The sequence below is a fragment of the Bos javanicus genome, chromosome 3, assembly GCF_032452875.1.
Source record: "Bos javanicus breed banteng chromosome 3, ARS-OSU_banteng_1.0, whole genome shotgun sequence".
NCBI classification, from domain to species: Eukaryota; Metazoa; Chordata; class Mammalia; order Artiodactyla; family Bovidae; genus Bos; species Bos javanicus.
In genome coordinates this window covers 61045887-61071805 of record NC_083870.1, presented here as the reverse complement: position 1 = coordinate 61071805, position 25919 = coordinate 61045887, and the positions used below count along the sequence as shown (strand labels likewise).

Sequence of the window (25919 nt, the reverse complement as noted above, 5' to 3'; positions counted from 1 at the left end):
CATTGCCAAAAATGTGTTGATTTTAATGGTTCTTATTTTGACTAGTAAAGATATGTTTGAGCCCAGTTGCTGCTGCTAAGTCGCTTCAGTCGTGTCCGACTCTGTGCAACCCCATAGACGGCAGCCCACCAGGCTCCCCCGTCCCTGGGATTCTCCAGGCAAGAACACTGGAGTGGGTTGCCATTTCCTCCTCCAATGCATGAAAGTGAAGTCGCTCAGTCGCGTCTCACTCTTAGTGACCCCATGGACTGCAGCCTACCAGGCTCCTCCGTCCATGGGATTTTCTAGGCAAGAGTACTGGAGTGGGGTGCCATTACCTTCTCCATTGAGCCTAGTTATAATGATTTAAAATTCAGGGTCCAAAATTGCAACTACTTTTGCAGCAACCTAACTTAGCAATAGTATCACTATTAAATAAATAGTGTCAAATTAATAGTATCTAGTAAATACTATTAAGTTAATAGTATCTCATTAAATTCTCATGCAAACTTTGAACAAAGTAGCTCAGTTGGTAAAGAATCTGCCTGCAATGCAGGAGACCCTCGTTCGATTCCTGGGTCAGGAAGATCCACTGGAGAAGGGATAGGCTACCCACTCCAGTGTTCTTGGGCTTCCCTTGTGGCTCAGCTGGTAAAGAATCCGCCTGCAGTGCGGGAGAGCTGGGTTCAATCCCTGGATTGGGAAGATTTCCTGGAGAAGGGAAAGGCTACCCACTCCAGTATTCTGGCCTGGAGAATTTCATGGACTGTATAGTCCATGGGGTTGCAAAGAGTGGGACATGGCTGAGTGACTTTCACTTTCATTATTAACAGAATTATTTTCATTTTTATATTTAAGTAATTTGAAAAGATCTTGAGACAAATTAACAGAAATGGAATTTGAACTCAAGCAACTGAATATCAAAGATTATACACTCAAAGACTAGTCCATCGATGGGGGCATGTCCACAACAAGATAAGTGCAGAAATCACCCTTAAGAATTTGAAAACATTTATAGCCACTTGATATTATCCAAGTGGGCTTCCCAGGTGGCACTAGTGGTAAGGAACCCTCTTGCCAATAGAGTGAGATAAGAGACTCAGATTCAATCCCTGGTTAGGGAAGATTCCCTGGACAAGGTCATGGCAACCCACTCCAGTTCTTATCTGGAGAATCCCATGGACAGAGGAGCCTGGCAGGCTACAGTATATAGGGCCACAAAGAGTCAGACATGACTGAAGTGACTTAGCATGCCTGCAACATCCAAGCAGATGGTGAAATTAAATTAAATTTCAGCCATGAAATTAAAAGACACTTGTTCCTTGGAAGAAAAGCTATGACCAACCTAGACAGCATATTAAAAAGCAGAGACAATACTTTGCTGACAAAAGTCTGTCTAGTCAAATCTATGTTTTTTTTCAGTAGTCATATATGGATGTGAGAGCGACTATAAAGAAAACTGAGCACTGAAGAATTGATGCTTTTGAACTGTGGTGTTGGAGAAGACTCTTGAGAGTTCCTTGGACTGCAAGGAGATCCAACCAGTCCATCCTAAAGGAAATCAGTCCTGAATATTCATTGGAAGGACTGATGCTGAATCCAAAACTCCAATACTTTGGCCACCTGATGCAAAGAACCAACTCATTGGAAAAGACCCTAATGCTGGGAAAGATTGAAGGCAGGAGAAGGGGATGACAGAAGATGAGATGGTTGGATGGCATCACCAGCTCGATGGACATGAGTCTGAGCAAACTCCAGGAGCTGGTGATGGACAGGGACTGTGTGATGCAGTCCATGGGGTCACAAAGAGTCAGACACAACTAAGTGACTGAGCTGAACATCCAAGCACATGACCATTTTCGTAGTAATTTGTGTTTATTATGTTTTGTGAAATATTGGTTTACAGCAGATTGGAAATGACAACTTGTCTTCATCACAGGTATCTCAAGAAGCTCTACGTAAGTCATTACACTGTACAATTGTAGCTACTTATTTTGTTGAAATATTGTGAACAATTTCTAATATAGCCTTACCTTGGGAATTAAAAGGGCTTCCCTGGTGGCTCAATGGTAAAGAATCCCACTGTCAGTGCAGAAGATTCAGGAGACCTAAGTTTGATCCACTGGAGAAGGAAATGACAACCCGCCAGTATTCTTGCCTGGGAAATCCCATGGACAGACCAGCCTGGTGGATGACAGTCCATGGGATTGCAAAAGAGTTGGACACAACTTAGTGAATAAGCAACAACAATGGGAATTAAAAATAGGCTTTATAAATTACTGCACTTAATTTAAGCAAAAAAAAAGAGAACTCCACAAACTGCCAGAATACAGAAAGGACTCCCAAACTCAGCAATTTAAACAAGATGAAGAGACAGAGGAATACCCAGCAGATAAAGGAACAGGATAAATGCCCACCAAACCAAACAAAAGAGGAAGAGATAGGAATCTACCTGATAAAGAATTCCAAATAATGATAGTGAAATTGATCCAAAATCTTGAAATTAAATGGAATCACAGATAAATAGCCTGAGACAAGGATTGAGAAGATGCAAGAAAGGTTTAACAAGGACCTAGAAGAAATAAAAAAGAGTCAATATATAATGAATAATGCAATAAATGAAATTAAAACACTCTGGAGCCAACAATAGTAGAATAACAGAGGCAGAAGATAGATTAGTGAATTCGAAGATAGAATGGTAGAAATAAATGAATCAGAGAGGATAAAAGAAAACGAATTAAAAGAAATGAGGACAATCTCAGAGACCTCCAGGACAATATTAAACGCTACAACATTCGAATCATAGGGGTTCCAGAAGAAGAAGACAAAAGAAAGACCATGAGAAAATACTTGAGGAGATAATAGTTGAAAACTTCCTAAAATGGGAAGAAATAATCACCCAAGTCCAAGAAACCCAGAGAGTCCCAAACAGGATAAACCCAAGGAGAAACACCCCAAGACACATATTAATCAAATTAACAAAGATCAAACACAAAGAACAAATATTAAAAGCAGCAAGGGAAAAACAACAAATAACAACCAAGGGAATTCCCATAAGTATAACAGCTGATCTTTCAATAGAAACTCTTCAAGCCAGGAGGAATGGCAAGACATACTTAAAATGATGAAAGAAAATAACCTACAGCCCAGATTATTGTACTCAGCAAGGATCTCATTCAAGTATGAAGGAGAAATCAAAGCTTTTCAGACAAGCAAAAGCTGAGAGAATTCTGCACCACCAAACCAGCTCTCAACAAATACTAAAGGATATTCTCTAGACAGGAAACACAAAATGGTGTATAAACTCGAACCCAAACAATAAAGTAAATGGCAACGGGATCATACTTATTAGTAATTACCTTAAACGTAAATGGGTTGAATGCCCCAACCAAAAGACAAAGACTGGCTGAATGGATACAAAACAAGACCCCTACATATGTTGTCTACAAGAGACCCACCTCAAAACAGGGGACACATACAGACTGAAAGTGAAGGGCTGAAAGATTTTCCATGCAAATTGGGACCAAAAGAAAGCAGGAGTCACAATACTCGTATCAGATAAATTAGACTTTAAAACAAAGGCTGTGAAAAGAGACAAAGAAGGTCACTACATAATGATCAAAGGATCAATCCAAGAAGAAGATATAACAATTATAAATATATATCCACCCAACATGGGAGCACCACAGTATGTAAGACAAATCCTAACAAGTATGAAAGGAGAAATTAACAATAACACAATAATAGTGGGAGACTTTAATACCCCACTCACACTTATGGATAGATCAACTAAACAGAAAATTAACAAGGAAAAAAAAAAAAAACAAACAAACATGTATCTATAAAGCTCACTAAAGCAAAGCACAGTAAAATGAGGTATGGCAATAAAAAAAAAAAAATTCTTATGAATACTATGAACATAAAATTAGGTCCTTGACATGAGTCCACCTGGTTCAGGCAAATTTCTCCTTATTTCCCCTCTTTTTCCACTATGGACATTAGATAGGGTATCTATAATACTAGTTCTACAAAACAAATATTTTGTAATATATAGACAGTATGAAGAAGTGCCTGGAAGTTTCAGCTCCAGGAGAAAATAACTTGTATTTGCCCAACATACCCCAAATAAGAAAAGGAGGGGAAAATGAAACCTCTTGTTGGAAACTCTGTATTTTATTAATTATAGGACAAATGGAAAACATGTTTATCATGTTTAAAGATTTTACAGCACTTCTTGGAGTTTCATCAAAATCACATTTTTATCTGTAAGACAGTTTATAGTTTGGCTTGTTAAAGATAAGTGATTGGTATTACTCTTTCAGTGAAATCTTTTATATCAGTCAAGTTCATTTAATTTCCTCAAATATTTGGCATTTTCTTTTTTCTTTGATTTTTGTCCCAAACTTTGCTCATCTAAATCCCATCTCAAAGAAAGAACTTCTGATAGAGCAAGAAATTCCAAGAGATTATTTTAAACATCTTCTCTGGGTTACATATGAAATCCATCGCTCCATTCTTGTGGGGCACTTACATGAAAACCATACTTATGTGATGGAATCCAAACTCAAACACATGTTTGATAAAGGATATAAAATCTGATTTTGTAAGAACAACAAAAGGACATATAATCTTCTTGGATTAAAATAAATATTAAAACTTATGGAGTAAATTACATTTGGACATTTTCCTCTAACTATAAATATCTTTGCACAGGATATAGAAATTTAATGGAGGCTGATTCTTTGAAATATCAAGTTTATTCTTTCTCTTCTAAAGATACAAAATTTTGCTCTGTCAAGACAGCAGCTTGTAATCTTGGAAATGGTAAATTCTACTCCCAAGAGTTGCAGTAACTCAGTATATGACTTTGGAAGCTTCCAAAATTTCTGGTGCCTCAGTTTCCTTTCTTACCAGATGCAGATACCTAAAACAACTAATTCACTTCACACTTCCTTTGAGGTAAAAAAGAGAAGAAAAAGAGGAGTAAAAATATCTGAGGTTAATGGAAATTGATATATTACTATCATGGATTAATTGAATTATAAGATGCATTAAATATTAAAAGGACAAAATAATAGTAACTGATACAGACTTAATGTAAAAAACTTAATAAAGAGTTTAGCATATAGTGAACTTAAACCTAGGGCTTCCCTGGTAGTTCAGCTGGTAAAGAATCCACCTACAATGCAGGAGACCCCAGTTTGATTCCTGGGTTGAGAAGATCCACTGGAGAAGGGATAGGCTACCCACTCCAATACTCTTGGGCTTCCCTGGTAGCTCAGCTGATTAAGAATCTGCTTGAAATGTGGGAGACCTGGGTTCGACTCCTGGGTTGGGAGAAGGGAACAGCTACCCACTTGGTAAAGCACAATGAAACAAGGTGCAATAAAATGAGTTATGCCCTAATGAGATTTTTCTAACTTTCATTTTTCTTAGAAAATTTCCTAGCCGTCTTTACATATTATTTCACAATATGGACTTACTATAAATTTGTTTATTTGTATACAGCATATAAAAATCAAATCCCAAAATAAAACCACCAAAAAGGAAGCATGCAAACAATACAATCTTCATGGTATGTTGTTTAGGATTCTGTTGAATATATAGATTAGTGAAAAGTGACATATCCAGGGGATTATATCTTCCTATCAAAAAGTTTAAGATTTTTTTTCAGTTATTCAAATTCTCTTTTATGCTTCTTTATAGATTTTTTTAAAGATTTTTAATGTAGGTCTGATACAATACTTGTAAAATTTATATCCAAGTGTTACATTTGTTCGTGTTTCATGTGCTTTACAAATAGTGCACTTTTTCCAAATTGCAAGTTTGTGGCAACACTGTCAAGCTATCAGCACCATTTTTCCAGAGCATTTGTTCACTTTGTGTCTGTGTCACATTTTGGTAACTGTTTTAATATTTCAAACTTTTCATTACTAATATATGTGTAATGGTGATCTATGATCAGTGATCTCCAATGTTACTCCCATGACTGGCTAGAAGCTCAGATGATGGTTAGCAATTTTTAGCAATAAAGTATATTTTAATTAAAGTATGTACATTTCTTTTTTAGAGAAAATAGTACTGCACATTTAATAGATTACAGTACAGTGTAAACATAACTTTTATATGAACTGAGGAACCAAAAACTTTGAGTAACAAGCTTTATGCAATATTCACATTGGATGGTATCCAACTCACAGAATCTTCAACGTATCCTATAAAAGGGATAGATGGTTATACAATTTTAAAATATATATCAGTTCAGTTCAATCACTCAGTCATACCCAACTCTTTGTGGCCCCATGAACTGCAGCACGCCAGGCCTCCCTGTCCATCACCAACTCCCAGAGTTCACTCAGACTCACGTCCATCAAGTCGGTGATGCCATCCAGCCATCTCATCCTCTGTCGTCCCCTTCTCCTCCTGCCCCCAATCCCTGCCAGCATCAGGGTCTTTTCCAATGAGTGAACTCTTTGCATGAGGTGGCCAAAGTTTTGGAGTTTCAGCTTTAGCATAAGTCCATCCAAAGAAAACCCAGGACTGATCTCTTTTAGAATGGACTGGTTGGATTTTCTTGGAGTCCAAGGGACTCTCAAGAGTCTTCTCCAACACCACAGTTCAAAAGCATTAGTTCTTCGGTGCTTAGCTTTCATCACAGTCCAACTCTCATATCCATGCATGACCACTGGAAAAACCATACCCTTGACTAGACAGACCTTTGTTGGCAAAGTAATGTCTCTGTTTTTCAATATGCTATCTAGGTTGGTCATAACTTTCCTTCCAAGGAGTAACCGTCTTTTAATTTCATGGCTGCAATCACCATCTGCAGTGATTTTCGAGCCCCAAAAAATAAAGTCTGACACTGTTTCCCCATCTGTTTGTCATGAAGTGATAGAACCAGATGCCATGATCTTCGTTTTCTGAATGTTGAGTTTTAAGCCAACTTTTTCACTCTCCTCTTTTACTTTCATCAAGAGGCTCTTTAGTTCCTCTTCACTTTCTACCATAAGGATGGTGTCATCTGCATATCTGAGGTTATTGATATTTGTCCTGGCAATCTTGATTCCAGCTTGTGCTTCTTCCAGCCCACCATTTCTCATGATGTACTCTGTGTATAAGTTAAATAAGCAGGGTGACAATATACAGCCTTGAGGTACTCCTTTTCCTATTTGGACCCAGTCTGTTGTTCCATGTCCAGTTCTAACTGTTGCTTCCTGACCTGCATATAGGTTTCTCAAGAGGCAGATCAGGTGGTCTGGTATTCCCATCTCTTTCAGAATTTTCCACAGTTTATTGGGATCCACACAGTCAAAGGCTTTGACATAGTCAATAAAACAGAAATAGATGTTTTGCTGGAACTCTCTTGCTCTTTCCATGATCCAGAGGATGTTGGCAATTTGATCTCTGGTTTCTCTGCCTTTTCTAAAACCAGCTTGAACATCTGGAAGTTCACGATTCACATATTGATGAAGCTTGGCTTGGAAAATTTTGAGCATTACTTTACTAGCATGTGAGATAAGTGCAATTGTGAGGTAGTTTGAGCATTCTTTGGCATTGCCTTTCTTTGGGATTGGGATTAAAACTGACCTTTTCCAGTCCTGTGGCCACTGCTGAGTTTTCCAAATTTGCTGGCATATTGAATGCAGCACTTTCACAGCATCATCTTCCAGGATTTGGAATAGATCTACTGGAATTCCATCACCTCCACTAGCTTTGTTTGTAGTGATGCTTTCTAAGGCCCACTCGACTTCACATTCCAGGAGGTCTGGCTCTAGGTGAATGAGCACACCATGGTCATTATCTTGGTTGTGAAGACCTTTTTTGTATAGTTCTTTTGTGTATTCTCGCCACCTCTTCTTAATATCTTCTGCTTCTGTTAGGTCCATACCATTTCTTTCCTTTATCAAGCCCATCTTTGCATCAAATGTTCCCTTGGTATCTCTAATTTTCTTGAAGAGCTCTCTAGTCTTTCCCATCCTGTTGTTTTCCTCTATTTCTTTGCACTGATTGCTGAGGAAGGTTTTCTTTTCTCACCTTGCTATTCTTTGGAACTCTGCATTCAAATGGGTATATCTTTCCTTTTCTCCTTTGCTTTTCCCTTCTCTTCTTTTCACAGCTATTTGTAAGGCCTCTCCAGACAGCCATTTTGGTTTTTTACATTTATTTTTCATCATGATGGTCTTGATTCCTGTCTCCTGTACAATGTCATGAACCTCAGTCCATAGTTCATCAGGCACTCTGTCAGATCTAGTCCCTTAAATCTATTTCTCACTTCCACTGTATAATCATAAGGGATTTGATTTTGGTCATACCTGAATGGTCTAGTGGTTTTCCCTACTTTTTTCAATTTCAGTCTGAATTTGGCAATAAGGAGCTCATGATCTGAGCCACAGTCAGCTCCCAGTCTTGTTTTTGCTGACTGTATAGAGCTTCTCCATCTTTGGCTGCAAAGAATATAATCAATCTGATTTTGGTGTTGACCATCTGTTGATGTCCATGTGTAGAGTCTTCTCTTGTGTTGTTGGAAGAGGGTGTTTGCTACGACCAGTGCATTTTCTTGGCAAAACTCTATTAGCCTTTGCCCTGATTCATTCCGTATTCCAAGGCCAAATTTACCTGTTACCCCTGGTGTTTCCTGACTTCCTACTTTTGCATTCCAGTCCCCTATAAAGAAAAGGATGTCTTTTTTGGGTGTTTGTTCTAAAAGGTCTTGTAGGTCTTCATAGAACCCTTCAACTTCAGTTTCTTCAGTGTTACTGGTTGGGGCATAGACTTGGATTACTGTGATACTGAATGGTTTGCCTTGGAAAGGAATAGAGATCATTCTGTCGCTTTTGAGATTGCATCCAAGTACTGCATTTCACACTCTTTTGTTGACCATGATGGCTACTCCATTTCTTCTGAGGGATTCCTGCCCGCAGTAGTAGATATAATGGTCATCTGAGTTAAATTCACCCATTCCAGTCCATCTTAGTTGCAGATTCCTAGAATGTCGACGTTCACTCTTACCATCTCCTGTTTGACCACTTCCAATTTGCCTTGATTCATGGACCTAACATTCCAGGTTCCTTTGCAATATTCCTCTTTTCAGCATTGGACCTTGCTTCTATCACCAGTCACATCCGCAACTGGGTATTGTTTTTTGCTTTGGCTCCATCCCTTCATTCTTTCTGGAGTTATTTCTCCACTGATCTCCAGTAGCATATTGGGTACCTACTGATCCTGGGGAGTTCCTCTTTCAGTATTGTATCATTTTGCCTTTTCATACTGTTCATGGGCTTCTCAAGGCAAGAATACTGAAGTGGTTTGCCATTCCCTTCTCCAGTGGACCACATTCTGTCAGGCCTCTCCACCATGACCTGCCCCTCCTGGGTGGCCCCACAGGGCATGGCTTAGTTTCATTGAGTAGACAAGGCTGTGGTCCTAGTGTGATTAAATTGACTGGTTTTCTGTGATTATGGTTTGTGTGTCTGCCCTCTGATGCCTCTCGCAACACCTACCATCTTACCTAGGTTTCTCTTAACTTGGATGTGGGGTATCTCTTCATGGCTACTCCAGCAAATCGCAGCTGCTGCTCCTTACCTTGGACGAGGGGTATCTCCTCACAGCCACATATGTCATATATATATATATATATATATATATATATATATATATATATATAATTTTTGAAATTTTAATTGTGAAGATGAATAAATATATCTATATGGGCACTAGAGATAAATTAGACAAATAATAAAACAGATTAAAAAGAAAATTTAATTCAATATTTATTTTATGATGATGAATCCATCTCAGATTATTGGGGAACACAAGTATAATTCTATAAATCTTGTTGGATAAAATTAAAGCTAGTCCTTATCTCATTCCTTGTAATAAAATACATTTTGATGGTGGAAAGATTTAAAGTAAGCATAATAGTTCTAGAAAGAAAGCACTGTTTACTTATTTATAATATTGAAATGAGAAAGACCTTTTTAAATTGGACATAAAATTTAGAGGCATTAAAAAATAGGTAACACATACTACATAGAAATAAAATATATATTTACAAAATTACCATAAACAAAGTCAAAAGACCCATAGCAAACTAGAAAAAATTTTGCAACACACATAACAGGCACAAATTAAAATTTTCAAATTTTAAAAATGCAAATATAAAATACTGAAGTAGAAGCAGCAAAAGCTATAAACAGGCAATGAACAGAAAAACAGTACAAGTATGACCTAAACATGTAAAATGATATTGAGCCTCACTAGCAATTATATAAAAATAATTTATTCAGCAAAAAACTTCGAGCACCTCTTCTGTATATCAGGAAAACAACCATTAACAAAATGCACAAATCTCAGCCTTAGTAGAACTTATGTTTCAATGAACAAACTATAGACCATAAACAAAATAAATGAATAGAGCATAGACAAAGGTTGAGTGCTAAGGAGAAAAAAAAAAAGCACAAAGAATGTGAGTTCTAAAAAAAGGGAGGAGGACTGCAATGTTAAACGTGGCAATCAAAGATGACCTCTAATAAAGGTAATAGTGAACTACCAAATTTCACAGTTTCACACCCAGAAGAAATACGTGTGTGCGTGCAGCAAAAATCGTATATGAGAATGTTTCTAGAATCATTATTGTTAAGAGTAGACAGTTTGAAATTACTCTATCAACATTCTCAACACTAGCATAAACAAAAAAATTAAAATCACACAATAAAATTATACACAGCAGTGAATCTTACTCTACTACAAATACAACAGAGCAACATGTTGAAATCTCAACAGCTTAATGACAGAAAAACAGTTAGGTTAGAGAACCTCCAAGTATAAACTCAGGCAAAGCTCGGATAGGTTTAAAATTTAGAATAGTGCTTACCTTTGGGGAGGAGCGTTGCATGGGAATGTCTTTACAGGAAATGTTACATTTCTTGGCCTGAGTAATGGTCACACAACTGTACTCTCATGGGATAAATTCACTGAGTTACTCAACTACAACTTTTTTTTTTTTTTTTTAATGTAGGTTATATTTCAATTTCAAGAAAATTTTTAGAAAATACTCTTTCTGGATACCCAGACTTCTTTTATTATTCTTGAGGTTTAAAAGACATACAGATGGCTAACAAACATGAAAAGATGCTCAACATCACTCATTATCAGAGAGATGCAAATAAAAACCAGGTACCATCTCACGCCGGTCAGAATGGCTGCTATCAAAATGTCTACAAACAATAAATTCTGGAGAGGGTGTGGAGAAAAGGGAACCCTCTTACACTGTTGGTGGGAATGCAAACTAGTACAGCCACTGTGGAGAACAGTGTGGAGATTCCTTAAAAAACTGGAAATAGAACTGCCTTATGACCCAGCAATCCCACTGCTGGGCATATACACCAAGGAAATCAAAATGGAAAGAGACACGTGTACCCCAATGTTCATTGCAGCACTGTTTACAATAGCTAAGAAATGGAAGCAACCTAGATGTCCATTGGCAGATGAATGGACAAGAAAGCTGTGGTACATAAACACAATGGAGTATTACTCAGCTATTAAGAAAGAATGCATTTGAATCAGTTCTAATGAGGTGGATGAAACTGGAGCCTATTATACAGAGTGAAGTAAGTCAGAAAGAAAAACACCAATACAGTATACTACCGCATATGTATTGAATTTAGAAAGATGGTAACGATGACCCTATATGTAACACAGCAAAACAGATGTAAAGAACAGATTTTGGACTCTGTGGGAAAAGGTGAGGGTGTGATGATTTGAGAAAATAGCATTGAAACATGTATATTATCGTATGTGAAACAGATCGCCAGTTCAGGTTCAATGCATGAGACGGGGCGTTCAGGGCCGGTGCACTGGGATGACCCTGAGGGATGGTATGGAAAGGGAGGTGAGAGGGAGGTTCAGGATGGGGGACACATGTACACCCATGGCTGATTCATGTAAATGTATGGTAAAAACACTACAATGTTGTAAAGTAATTAGCCTCCAATTAAAATAAATTAATTAATTAAAAAAAAAAACTAGTTTTTAATCTAGGTATTTTTAATTAGTTTTTCCAAATGCTAAGTAAGCATTTTGATATGTATACCTAGGCCTTTCTCAGACCCAGAAAACTTCTTCACTGTTTTTCCTCTTTTGTTCAATAAGAAATATTACATCTTTCCTTTGATCTAGTGTCTCTGGTCTTAAATATATAGTCATTTTTATTGTCTATGCATTTGAATATTTCTGCCACACTTGAAGGTGATTACTATTTGTCTTTCTAATTAGTCATTTGATTTTCTGAATTATCATTCTACTGGTAATTTTCATCAAAAACGCTTTCCCACTTGCTAATGTAATAATCATTAAGGCTGTTTGCATACGTTTAGTTTTCTCTTTTACAGGTCACAGAAATTATACTTTTTCCATTAAAAAAAATCACTTATGGTTATATGACTTTTAGCATACCCTCTCTCTCATAGAGAGTATGCTAAAAGAGTTGGTGAACCTAAATTTACATGTATAATTAAGTTATGCAAAAACCTGAGAGGACAGAGGTCAAGTTGAGCTTAGTGCTGGCAGAGGAACATGGCTATGCTCCCTCCCTTCTCTACTCAGTGTAGCTGCTTCACCAGAGGTTAATTTTCTGGAGCCAGGTTGATGTTTGGCTGGAGCGGGTTCCTGCTGTGCCTGTGCCCGGTCCCCTAGTGGTGCCCACTGCATCAGAAACGAGCCCGGAGTGCACTAGAAACCAGCCCTTGCTTCCCTGCTGGGATTTGTGCTTTCTAAGACTCCTAAGCAAAACTTGAAGGCTTCCTGTATTGCTGTTTTGTAACTTTTGTTTTTGTAATATTTATAGTTACTTAAATAATGCATGCATGTGTGAATAAATCAAATAATCAGCTTGGCTTGTCATAATTTCTATACTTCCTCACCCTAGTCCCACTCCCCAGGAGCAACTTGAATTACCTTCTGTTACCTTCAAAACTTGTACTTATATCTCTGTCTCTTGATTTAAACACTCCAAATAAGTATTGATTGATTCACTAAAATAACAACAAAAAAGCTTTGCTTTAAACTTCTTCACTTCTCTTCTCAGTGCTTGCTGTGATTCTTCTATTTGCTATTAGATTTATATTTAGTATTTTAAGTATTTGTAACCCTATACTTCTTCCCACAGTTCCTCTGCCCTTCCATGTTCCATTGTCTGTGTGCTATAATTTTCATTTATACTGGCTTTTTTGTTAATATGTACATTCATTCTGCACCCACAACTAATTCTTACACTATTCATATTTATATGTTTATATAATGTTTATATACTTACACAATGAGTCTTTGGAGTGACTAAAGTTGAAAACCATATAAGCATTATTAAATTATTATAAATAAGCACTAGGATTATATTCATTTTCTATGTGAAAATACCATAACACCTGAGCCACTTAGAAATTAACAGCATCAAGACAAAGATAAATTCTTTTATATTCCAACAGTTGCTTGAAACTGTTGGAACTAAATATTGCCTTTCCTTTCAGTTTGAATATCATGTTTTATCATGTCTCAAATTTGTTCCATTTTCTTAATCATACAATTCTTTTCAAGTGATCTTTTATCTTTAGAGATCTCCTTCCCTTAGTCCCTCCATCTCTTAAAGCACTGTATACCTGATAGACCATTATCATTCTGAGATTTCCCTTCATTGCTGTTTCACTGTTCTTATGTTCTATTTTTATTTCTTAATCTACTCTCTCACTTTGCTGGGATACAAATTCAACTTTACAAAATGAGATTTGGGAGGTGTGGCTGAGATTTGGTAGTTGGACTTCCCAGTTGGTGCTAGTGGTAAAGAACCCGCCTGTCAATGCAGAAGACATAAGAGATACAGGTTTGATCCCTGGGTTGGGAAGATCTCCCGGAGGAGGGCATGGCAACCCACTTCAGTTTTCTTGCCTGGAGAATCCCATGGACAGAGGAGCCTGGTGGGCTATGGTTCATAGGTTCATAAAGAGATGGACACGGCTGAAGTGACTTAGCATGCTGCTCATTAGTTAATGGGGTAGGGTTACCTACTTGCTTCCTCAATATCTATTCTTCTCTTACTTGGGAACAGAGTTCAACTATTTTTCAGACTGAAAAGTACCCAAATAAAATGACCCACCTTGAAGCCAGATGGGTCTGATAACTTAGGGAGGCATTATTGGATGTAATTCAGGGAAATCTTCCTAGATGGGTAAAAATAGCTGCTAAGCATTCTATGGGCTTCCCAGGTGGTGCTAGTGGTAAAGAATCCACCTGCCAATTCAGGAGACATAATGAGACGCAGGTTCCATCCCTAGGTTGGGAAGATCCTCTAGAGGTAAAAGTGAAAGTTGCTCAGTTGTGTCTGACTCTTTGCAACCTCATGGAATTCTATACAGTCCAAGGAATTCTCTAGGGAAGAATACTGGAATGGGTGGCCTTTCCCTTCTCCAGGGGATCTTCGCAACCCAGGGATTGAAACCAGGTACACAGCTGAGCCACAGGAGAAGCCCAAGAATACTAGCATGGGTAGCCTATCCTTTCTCCAGCAGATCTTCCTGACCCAGGAATTGAACTGGGGTCTTCTGCATTGCAGGCAGATTTTTTACCAACTGAGCTATGAGGAAAGCCTGGAGAATCCTATGGACAGAGGAGTCTGGAGGACTATGGTCCATAGGGTCACAAAGAGTTGGACACAACTAAAGTGACTTAGCACACATGCACGTTCTCTGTAAACATAGATGTACCTACTTCTAACAGGAATGCAGAAGCGGGAAGAGGAACTCCAGTAGTCATTTGAAACATGAAGCAATCTTGAGAATGGAAGCCAAGCACTTTGAATAAAAAAGACAGAGGAGAGCCAGGTACTTGTGTACAACATAGAACTGCTAAACCAGCCCTGTTACAATAAATTATAATTAAAATGTACAGCTACAGCTGCACGGCGCTGGAGCAGCCATGAGAAGACACCCCATGTCCAAGGTGAGAGAAGTCCCAACAAGACGGTAGGTGCTGAAGCAGCGGCTGCACAGCACTGGACCAACTTTGAGGAGATACCCCATGTCCCAGGGAAAGGAGAAGCCCCAGCAAGGTGGTTCAGTTCAGTTCAGTTCAGTTCAGTCGCTCAGTTGTGTCCGACTCTTTGTGACCCCATGAATCGCAGCACGCCAGGCCTCTCTATACATCACCAACTTCCGGAGTTCACTCAGATGGTAGGAGGGGTGAATTCACGTTTAGAATAAAACCCCATTCCCATCAGAGATGCTCAGAGGGCTCAAATAAACCTTGTGCACACCAGGACCCAGAGGCCCCACAGAAACTGAGACAGAACTGTGTTTGAGGGTCTCCTGTGAAGGTCTGGGTCAGCAGTGGACTGCTGCCGGGCAGGGGCTCTGGGTGCAGCAGACTTGGGTATGGCATAAGCCCTCTTGGAGGAGGTCACCATTAACCCCACCACAGAGGTGCCAGAACTTACACAGGACTGGGAGATAGACTCTTGGAGGGCACAAACAGAACCTTGTATGCACCAGGACCCAGGAGAAAGGAGCAGTGACCCCACAAGAGACTTGCTCAGGAGTGTCCAGGAGTCTCCAGCAGAGGCATGGGTCAGTGGTGACCTGCTGCAGGGTTGGGGGCACTGAGTGTTTGGGACCTTTTAAAGGAGGTTGCCATTATCTTCATTACCTCCACCATAGTTTGGCCCCAGGTAAATAACAGGGAGGGACCACAGCTCCACCCATCAACAGAAAATTGGATTAAAGATTTACTGAGCATGGCCCCACCCATCAGAAAAAGACCCAGCTTCCCCCTCATTCAGTCTTTCCCATTAGGATGCTTCCAGAAGCCTTTTATCCTTCTCCATCAGAGGGAAGACAGACTGAAAACCACAATCATGGAAAACTAACCAATCTGATCACATGGACCACAGCCTTGTCTAACTCAATGAAATTATGAGCCATGCCATGTAGGGCCACCCAAGAAGGACAGATCATGGTGGAGAGTTCTGACAAATGTGGTCCACTGGAGAAGGGAATGGCAAACCACTTCAGTATTCTTGCCTTGAGAACCCCATGAACAGTATGAAAAGGCAAAAAGATAAGACACTGAAAAATGAACTCCCCAGGTCAGTAGGTGCCCAATATGCTACTGGATACCAGTGGAGAAATAATTCCAGAAAGAATGAAGAGAGAGAGCCAAAACAAAACCAATACCCAGTTGTGAATGTGACTGGTGATAGAAGCAAAGTCCAATGCTGTAAAGAACAATATTGCATAGGAACCTGGAATATTAGGTCACTGACATTGACATTCTAGGAATCAGCAAACAAAAATGGACTGGAATGGGTGAATTTAACTCAGATGACCATTATATCTACTACTGTGGGCAAGATCCCTTAGCAAAATGGAGTAGCCCTCATAGTCAACAAGAGTCTGAAATGCAGTACTTGGATGCAATCTCAAAAATGACAGAATGATCTCTGTTCCTTTTCAAGGCAAACCATTCAATACCACAGTAATCTAAGTCCCCAACCAGTAATGCTGAAGGAGCTGAAGTTGAATGGTTCTATGAAGACTGACAAGAACTTCTAGAACTAATACCCAAAAAGATGTCCTTTTCATTATAGGGAACTGGAATGCAAAAGTAGGAAGTCAAGAAACACTTGGAGTAACAGGCAAATTAGGCCTTGGAGTACAGAATGAAGTAGGGCAAAGACTAACAGACTGGTCATAGCAAACACCCTCTTCCAACAACACAAGAGAAGACTCTACACATGGACATCACCAGATGGTCAATACCAAAATCAAATTGATTTTATTCTTTGCAGCCCAAGATGGAGAAGCTCTATAGAGTCAGCAAAAACAAGACCAGGAGCTGACTGTGGCTCAGTGATCAATGCAAAGAAATAGAGAAATACAAAAAAAAATGGGAAAGACTAGAGATCTCTTCAAGGAAAGTAGAGATACCAAGGGAACATTTCATGCAAATATGGGGACAATAAAGGACAGAAATGGTATGGACCTGACAGAAGTAGAAGATATTAAGAAGAAGTGGCAAGAATACACAGAAGAACTGTACAAAATAGATCTTCACGACCCAGAAAATCATGATGGTGTGATCACTCACACTCACCTAGAGCCAGACATACTGGAATGTGAAGTCAAGTGGGCCTTAGGAAGCATCACAATGAACAAAGCTAGTGGAGGTGATGGAATTCCAATTGAGCTATTTCAAATCCTAGAAGATGATGCTGTGAAAGTGCTGCACTCAATATGCCAGCAAATTTGGAAAACTCAGCAGTGGCTACAGGACTGGAAAAGGTCAGTTTTCATTCCAATCCCAAAGAAAGGCAATACCAAAGAATGCTCAAACTACCACACAACTGAACTCATCTCACACACTAGTAAAGTAATGCTCAAAATTCTCTAAGCCAGGCTTCAACAGTAGGTGAATCATGAAACTCCAGATGTTCAAGCTGGTTTTAGAAAAGGCAGAGGAACCAGAGATCAAATTGTCAACATTCATTGGAGCATCAAAAAAGCAAGAGAGTTGAAGAAAAACATCTATTTCTGCTTTATTGACTATGCCAAAGCCTTTGACTATGTGGATCATGACAAACTGTGGAAAATTCTGAAAGAGATGGGACTACCAGACCACCTGACCTGCTTCTTGAGAAATCTGTATGTGGGTCAGGAAGCAATAGTTAGAACTGGACATGGAACAACAGACTGGTTCCAATAGGGAAAGGAGTACATAAAGGCTGTATATTGTCACCCTGCTTATTTAACTTATATGCAGAGTACATCATGAGAAACGCTGGGCTGGATGAAGCACAAGCTGGAATCAAGATTTCCGGGAGAAATATCAATAATCTCAGATATGCAGATGACACCACCCTTATGGCAGAAAGTAAAGAAGAACTAAAGAGCTTCTTGATGAAATTGAAAGAGGAGAGTGAAAAAGTTGGCTTAAAACTCAACATTTAGCAAACTAAGATCATGGCATCTGGTCCTGTCTCTTCATGACAAATAGATGGAGAAATAGTTTCAGACTTTATTTTGGGGGGCTCCAAAATCACTGCAGATGGTGATTGCAGCCAAGAAATTCCCTTGCTCCTTGGAATAAAAGTTATGACCAACCTAGAAAGCATATTAAAAAGCAGAGACATTACTTTGCCAACAAAGGGCCGTCTAGTCAAGGCTATGGTTTTTCCAGTAGTCATGTATGCATGTGAGAGTTGGACTGTGAAGAAAGCTGAGTGCCAAAGAATTGATGCTTTTGAACTGTGGTATTGGAGAAGACTCACGAGACTCCCTTGTTCTGCAAGGAGACCCAACCAGTCCATCCTAAAGGAAATCAGTCCTGAATATTCTTTGGAAGGTCTGATGCTGAAGCTGAAACTCCAATACTTTGGCCACCTGATGTAAAGAGCTGATTCATTTGAAAAGACCCTGATGCTGGGAAAGATTGAAGGTGGGAGGCAAAGGGGACAACAGAGGATGAGACGATTGGATGGCATCGCCGATTCAATGGACATGAGTTTGAATAAAGTCAGGGACTTGGTAAAGGACAGAGAGGCCTGGAATGCTGCAGCCCATGGGATTGCAAAGAGTCAAACATGACTGAGCGGCTGAAATCAACTGAATTGAAAACATACAGCTACTGGCTGCAAATATATCTTATAGAAAGAGGGACATCATATCCCATTTGAGTAATTGCCATTTCTGATCTCTGTTGCTAGCTACTGGACATAGTTATAAACTGAAGATTGTGGTAAAATTTCTAGACTTTTAAACATATAAAAATAATTCTTTCACACTTGGTTACAATATTTTGTGTTTATTGATTTCAAGATTGAAATTTATTTTCCTTTAATGCTATAGGCATTTCTCTATTCTCTTCTAATATTCAGTATTCTGAAAAGAATTCTGATGCAAGTCTTCTTTTCATTCCTTTAAGGACAATTCTTTTTTTATTTTTTCCTTTCTGAAAAGTTTTAGGAGACTTTAGTTCTCTTGATGCTCTAAAACTCACCCAGATTGTATCTGGATGTGAACACATTTGTCCTTTCATTCTTTTATTTTTGTGAATGTAGTGTATCATCCTTACATGTACTAGATGCAGTATTAAAATAGAGCTGATCCATGACAATAAAATAGAATCCAAGTGTTATCTTTCTTTAGTACTTCCCTTATCAACTGCCCTCTCTTTTCATCAATAAGCTTTCCAACTTATGTATTAAAAATCCAACAAAATGTTATCAACTCACTTAATTTGCAATAACCAGGTCTAGTCAAACTTCAGCCATGGCTCTATTCCAGGTTCCGATGCTGTCAGTCTCCAATCTCTCCATCACTTGGTTCGGTTTTCTTCTTTGATTTTACTCTTAAGGTAGCCTCCCAACAGGTCCATGTTAATGTTGATCTACAATCAAGTCTAAAAGAAGAGAGTTGCCCAAAATTTAATCATGTCTGCTTGAGGAACTTCCCTGATGGTTCAGAGGCTAAGACTCTGTATTCTTATTTCAGAGGACATGGATTCAATCCCTGGTCAGGGAACTAGATACCTTAACACATGACTAAGAGTTCACATGTTGTAAATAAAAGATCCTGCATGATGCAACTGGAGATTCTATGTGTTGCATCTAAGACCTGGGCAGTCAAATAAATAAATATTTTGAAAATCATATCTGCTTGGTTTAATGTATTTTCCATTACTGTTACAATCTCTGTTACACTTTGTAGTACACAGGATTTGGACATGAACCTATCTCTGAACAAGTCATGGCAACCAAAAGGATTCAGTTCTTCTCTGGCCTACTCTGGTGTGGCAGATATTGCTAGTTTCACTGAATATCCATTCTCCTTTTCTTCCCTTGTAAAGAAAGTCTTGGATTGGCCTCATGGCTTCATTTCCAAGCTCTGAAGTTATGTGTGCAGTTATGGTTGTGGTCTGATCGACAGCAAGTAAAATATGATGCATGCCACCTCAGGGAAGTGAACTTAAAGCAATGTGATGGTACAGCAACAAAAATGATGGAGCCTAGAACTGTAACACCAAAGGGCATAGTACCAGTCCCAGTCTCTCTTCAGTCTTAGTTAGTTAGTTAGTTCAGTCGCTCAGTCATGTCCAACTCTTTGCGACCCCATGAATCGCAGCACACCAGGCCTCCCTGTCCATCACCAACTCCCGGAGTTCACTCAGACTCACGTCCATCGAGTCAGTGACACCATCCAGCCATCTCATCCTCTGTCGTCCCCTTCTTGTCCTGCCCCCAATCCCTCCCAGCATCAGAGTCTTTTCCAATGAGCCAACTCTTCGCATGAGGTGGCCAAAGTACTGGAGTTTCAGCTTTAGCATCATTCCTTCCAAAGAAATCCCAGGGCTGATCTCCTTCAGAATGAACTGGTTGGATGTCCTTGCAGTCCAAGGGACTCTCAAGAATCTTCTCCAACACCACAGTTCAAAAGCATCAATTCTTCAGCACTCAGCTTTCTTCACAGTCCAACTCTCACATCCATATATGACCACTGGACAAACCATAGCCTTGACTAGACGAACCTTTGTTGGCAAAGTAATCTCTGCTTTTGAATATGCTATCTAGGTTGGTCATAACTTTCCTTCCAAGGAGTAAGCGTCTTTTAAGTTCATGGCTGCAGTCACCATCTGCAATGATTTTGGAGCCCAGAAAAAATAAAGTCTGACACTGTTTCCACTGTTTCCCCATCTATTTCCCGTGAAGTAATGGGACCAGATGCCATGATCTTCGTTTTCTGAATGTTGAGTTTTAAGCCAACTTTTTCACTCTCCTCTTTCACTTTCATCAAGAGGCTTTTGAGTTCCTCTTCACTTTCTGCCATAAGGGTGGTGTCATCTGCATATCTGAGGTTATTGATATTTCTCCTGGAAATCTTGATTCCAGCTTGTGCTTCTTCCAGCCCAGTGTTTCTCATGATGTACTCTGCATATAAGTTAAATAAGCAGGGTGACGATATACAGCCTTGATGTACTCCTTTTCCTATTTGGAACCAGTCTGTTGTTCCATGTCCAGTTCTAACTGTTGCTTCCTGATCTGCGTATAGGTTTCTCAAGAGGCAGGTCAGGTGGTCTGGTAGTCCCATCTCTTTTAGAATTTTCCACAGTTTATTGTGATCCACACCGTTAAAGGCTTTGGCATTGTAAATAAAGCAGAAAGAGATGTTTTTTTGGAACTCTCTTGCTTTTTCAATGATCCAGTGGATGTTGGCAATTTGATCTCTAGTTCCTCTGCCTTTTCTAAAACCAGCTTGAAAAAATGAATTCCAACCTTGTTTTGGTTGTTACATTGGGTTTTCTGTCATTTACAACTGAATTCAATATTTTTAATGTAGTTACTGTCATCTCCATCCCAACAACATGTACTAACATAGACATATGTGGTTTATACATATATACACACGTATGTGCAAGTGTGGTCAGTCAAGTCCAACTTTGTGCAACTCTGTGGACTGTAGTGTGCCAGTCTCCTCTGTCCATGGGATTCTCCAGGCAAGGATACTGGAGTGGGTTGCCATGCCCTCCTCCAGGGGATCTTCCCGATCCAGGGATAGAACTCCCATCTCTTTATCTCCTGCATTGGCAGGCACATTCTCCTTTTTTAACCATCTGAGCCACTAGAGAAGCCCCATACACACAAGTACACCCAGAGAAATAAGAACTACTAACATCATCTTTAGAGTATTGGTAATTATCTTTGATCAACAAAATACCCAAGATGAACATGCAGTGTAGGCAAAGTGGCCGGGATTATGCAATTAACCTTAGGTGAAGCAGTTGCCTTGTAGTAGGAGGTGTCCTGTTCAGTCTTCTGCTCCAGCTTTTGGGGGCCCCATATATAGGAGATGTGTCTTGAAGTGTGTTCCATAAGAAAGTCATCCATCTCCAGTTTCCAGCACACACACCACTAGCTTTTCTCTATTTCAATACTGTTTGTCATTATAAATTGAGTTTCAGATCATACCCTAACAGTTACCTGGAAGTCTACAAAACATTTTCCCATAAACTTTTATAAAGCAATTCGATTATTAAAACCAATTGTTCTGTTTAAAATAAAAACCTTTAGAAGGCTGTCAGCTCTTTTTGATATATATACTGTTTGAAGGAACTTCTTTCCTTCTTAGTTTCTTTACTGGATAATTAATTCTCTTGAAAGTGGATTTGGAGGAAGGAAGTTGCATTTAATTGTTTTTTAAAAATATCAATATCCTTATTTAGAAAACTAGAGGAAAAAACTTTTAACTAGTTTTATGATTTCCCTTTTCAAAGAAATGCATTTTCCTTATTGTAATAAATACTGAAACAGAAAATATAAATACATTTTTAAAAAACATGCAAAGACAAACTTGGAAATAGACCAGAACTGGCAATTAAGACAGCATGGATTTACAACAAGCTCTTGCTCAGCAATTGTGTGCCCACATAATAGTCATCTGAGAAACCGAGATGCTTCACATCTCTGTCATCTTATATCATACCCAGAATCAAACCCCTCCAACAGTCTAACTTAATCTGTGATCATAATCCCTACTGTGCACTGAGCTTCCTTTCTTCAAATCCTAGCTCTCTTCCAACTCTGTAACAGTCTCCTTTGAGATTCCTATGTTAAAGCTGTTAAATTCTCCCATATACTTAGTTTTCTAAGGCCTTTCCCTTCACCTTCTATCTCAGCCTTACTTCACTCCTCCCATGACTCCACCATCTTTCCCCCACAACACTCGCATTTCTACTCTTACTTTATGACATTGTTCTGCACTCTGAGCCCATGGATGCATGATTGGCTCCCTGATCCTCTCCTAATCATTCATTCACTCTGTACTCTTCTTTGTCCCTTTATTAATAGCTTAAAACTTATGGTCCTTCACTCTAATCAATGTACAGCTAAGATTGATGTCTTCAATTCAGGTATCCCCTAATTTTATATTCAAAAACCTAGAACACACCATCTTTCAACAAACATGCTGTTGAAAACTGGAGAGCAAATTGATGCCACTAACACTGGGTTTCCAGACATAAATAAGCTTTTATCACTTACAGTGAATATACCCCTTTACCACTGTATATATGTCATGTGACTGCAATTCAAATCCTGAATCCCATCACCTCTCTACCCATTTTATGAGAAAATGGAGACTATAATATGGGAACTAGATCTGTGTCCTGACCCTAAATCTATAAAGCCATCGGTAGCTGCAAACATCTCTTCCTCCTCCTCTTCCAACATAGAAGTTATATCCACATTCCTCCATAATATTACGTCCAGGCTCCTGTTCCCTCCTGAATCCTCAAAGACATGGGTCTATCAGTTATCCTCTAGGATTTCCAATATCTCCTTGTATCCTGCTCTTTCTTGTTAATATTTAGACATAGTCAAGCCTCTCCTAATTATAACAAATAAACAAACCTCTTCTAACTTGTGTGTTTATCTCTCTGCTCCCCTTTCTCTTATTTTACTTACACCCTAATTTCTTTAAAATGTTGAGTACACACATTGCTGCCATCTTCTTATCTTCCACTTAACTTCAACTTACTGATGTAGTTTTCATCCATCCTTCCAAGAAATCTGTTTTCACCAAGGGAACCAGTTCAGTTCAGTTCAGTCACTCAGTCGTGTCTGACTCTTTGCAACCCCATGGACTGCAGCATGTCAGGCCTCCCTGTCTATCACCAGCTCCTGGAGTTTACTAAAATTCATCTCCATTGAGTCAGTAATGCCATCCAACCATCTCATCCTCTGTTGTCCCCTTCTCCTCCCACCTCCAATCTTTCCCCGCATCAGGGTTTTTTCAAATGAGTCAGTTCTTCACATCAGGTGGCCAAAGTTTTGGAGTTTCAGCTTCAGCATCAGTCCTTCCAATGAATATTCAGGACTGATTTCCTTTAGGATGGACTGCAGTCCAAGGGACTCTCAAGAGTCTTCTCCAACACCACAGTTCAAAAGCATCAATTTTTCAGCGCTCAGCTTTCTTTATAGTCCAACTCTCACATCCATACATAACCACTGGAAAAACCATAGCTTTGACAAGATGACCCTTTGTTGGTGAAGTAATGTCTCTGCTTTTTAATATACTCTCTAAGTTGGTCATAACTTTTCTTCCAAGGAGCAAGGGTCTTTTAATTTCATGGCTGCAATCACCATCTGCAGTGATTTTGGAGCCCCAAAAACAAAGTCTGTCACTGTTTCCACTGTTTCCCCATCTATTTGCCATAAAGTGATGGGACCGGATGCCATGATCTTAGTCTTCTGAATATTGAGCTTTAAGCCAACTTTTTCACTCTCCTCTTTTATTTTCATCAAGAGGCTCTTTAGTTCTTCTTCAATTCCTGCCGTAAGGGTGGTGTCATCTGCATATCTGAGGTTATTGATATTTCTCCCGGCAATCTTGATTCCAGCTTGTGCTTCATCCAGCCCAGTGTTTCTTGTGATGTACTCTGCATATAAGTTAAATAAGCAGGGTGACAATATACAGCCTTTATGTACTCCTTTCCCTATTGGAACCAGTCTATTGTTTCATGTCCAGTTCTAACTATTGCTTCCTAACCAGTAACCTCATCTTTTTAATCAGCTATTTAACTCCTTATCTTTCTTGACTTCTACAGAATTTGAAATTATCAATCATTTCTTCTTTCTTAAGACTCTACTCATTTGACCACTTAATGTAATAATTTTTTTTTTTTTGTAATTATTTTGCTGCTTTATTCACTTTCTTATTTTGTTCCCTCTCCCTATATTTATCCCTTTGAATGTGTAGCTGAAAGTTATTTTTATATTTCTCTTCTAACTCTCTTCTATGGTGCTTCCCTGGTGGCTCAGGCAGTAAAGCATCTGTCTACAATGCTGGAGACCTGGGTTCGATCCCTGGGTCAGGAAGATCCCCTGGAGAAGGAAATGGCAATCCACTCCAGTACTCTTGCCTGGAAAATCCCATGGACAGAGGAGCCTGGTAGGCTACAGTCCATGGGGTCGCAAAGATTTGGACATGACTGAGCACACTTTCTTTCTTTCTGTCTTCTAACTCTAAACCATTGATTGCTAACCACTTTGAAAACATACCTTAAAACAAACAAATGGAATGATTTTTACATTTAATGCCCAGAATTTGGGGATTTCCCAGGTGGTGCTGGTGGTAAAGAACTTGCCTGCCAATGCAGGAGACATAAGAGACTTGGGTTTGATCCCTGGGTCTGAAAGATCCCCTGTAGGATGGCATGGCAACCCACTCCAGTATTCTTAGCTAGAGAATCTCATGGACAGAGGAGCCTGATGGGCTAGAGTCCATGAGGTCTCAAAGAGTTGGACATGTTTAAAATGCCTTAGCACACACAGTGCAGTGGGATTTTTACTAACTTTTGGATATTCTTCCATGTGTCCTGCTTCACCCATTCCCATGAGTGTTCCAGTTCACTCTCATGTTTTCAAGAATCTCTTCTATGCTATTTACTCTGTGTCAGTATCTCCCACCACCATCTTTACCTCCCTTTTAAGCCTTGCCTGGGTGCTTTCCCACACACCTCCCTCAATGTGTCAAGAGGAAACTAATGAGCTTCCTCCCTGCTACCAATGTGATTCCACTTTCATTGCTGGTGCTGAAGATTCATGAGCTAAAGACCTTGTTCTTATTGCTCTGTCCCTAACACTCAGACTAGTGCCAGGTACATGGTGAATTTTAACTAAATGGAGGAATTAATGTGTCCTAGCTCAAGAAATAGCTCTTTTCTAAGCACTGACACACCAGAAATCTGAGTCTACTTCATTTCCCACAACATTGAGTTGTTTTAACTCTAACTTCTTAATTTTATTTTTTCTCCCAGTACTACAATGTCATTATAACTCCCCTCAACTCACTTCTTCTGCTCTAGTCTCCTTAATATGTGTGTGTATTAATCACTCAATAAACTGT

The 25919-nt window shown here is 39.2% G+C and overlaps 1 pseudogene; it reads left to right on the top strand.

The window, feature by feature from the left end:
- The window catches only part of LOC133245197 (craniofacial development protein 2-like), a 73064-nt pseudogene that overhangs the window by 1991 nt on the left and 45154 nt on the right, over window positions 1-25919 (top strand).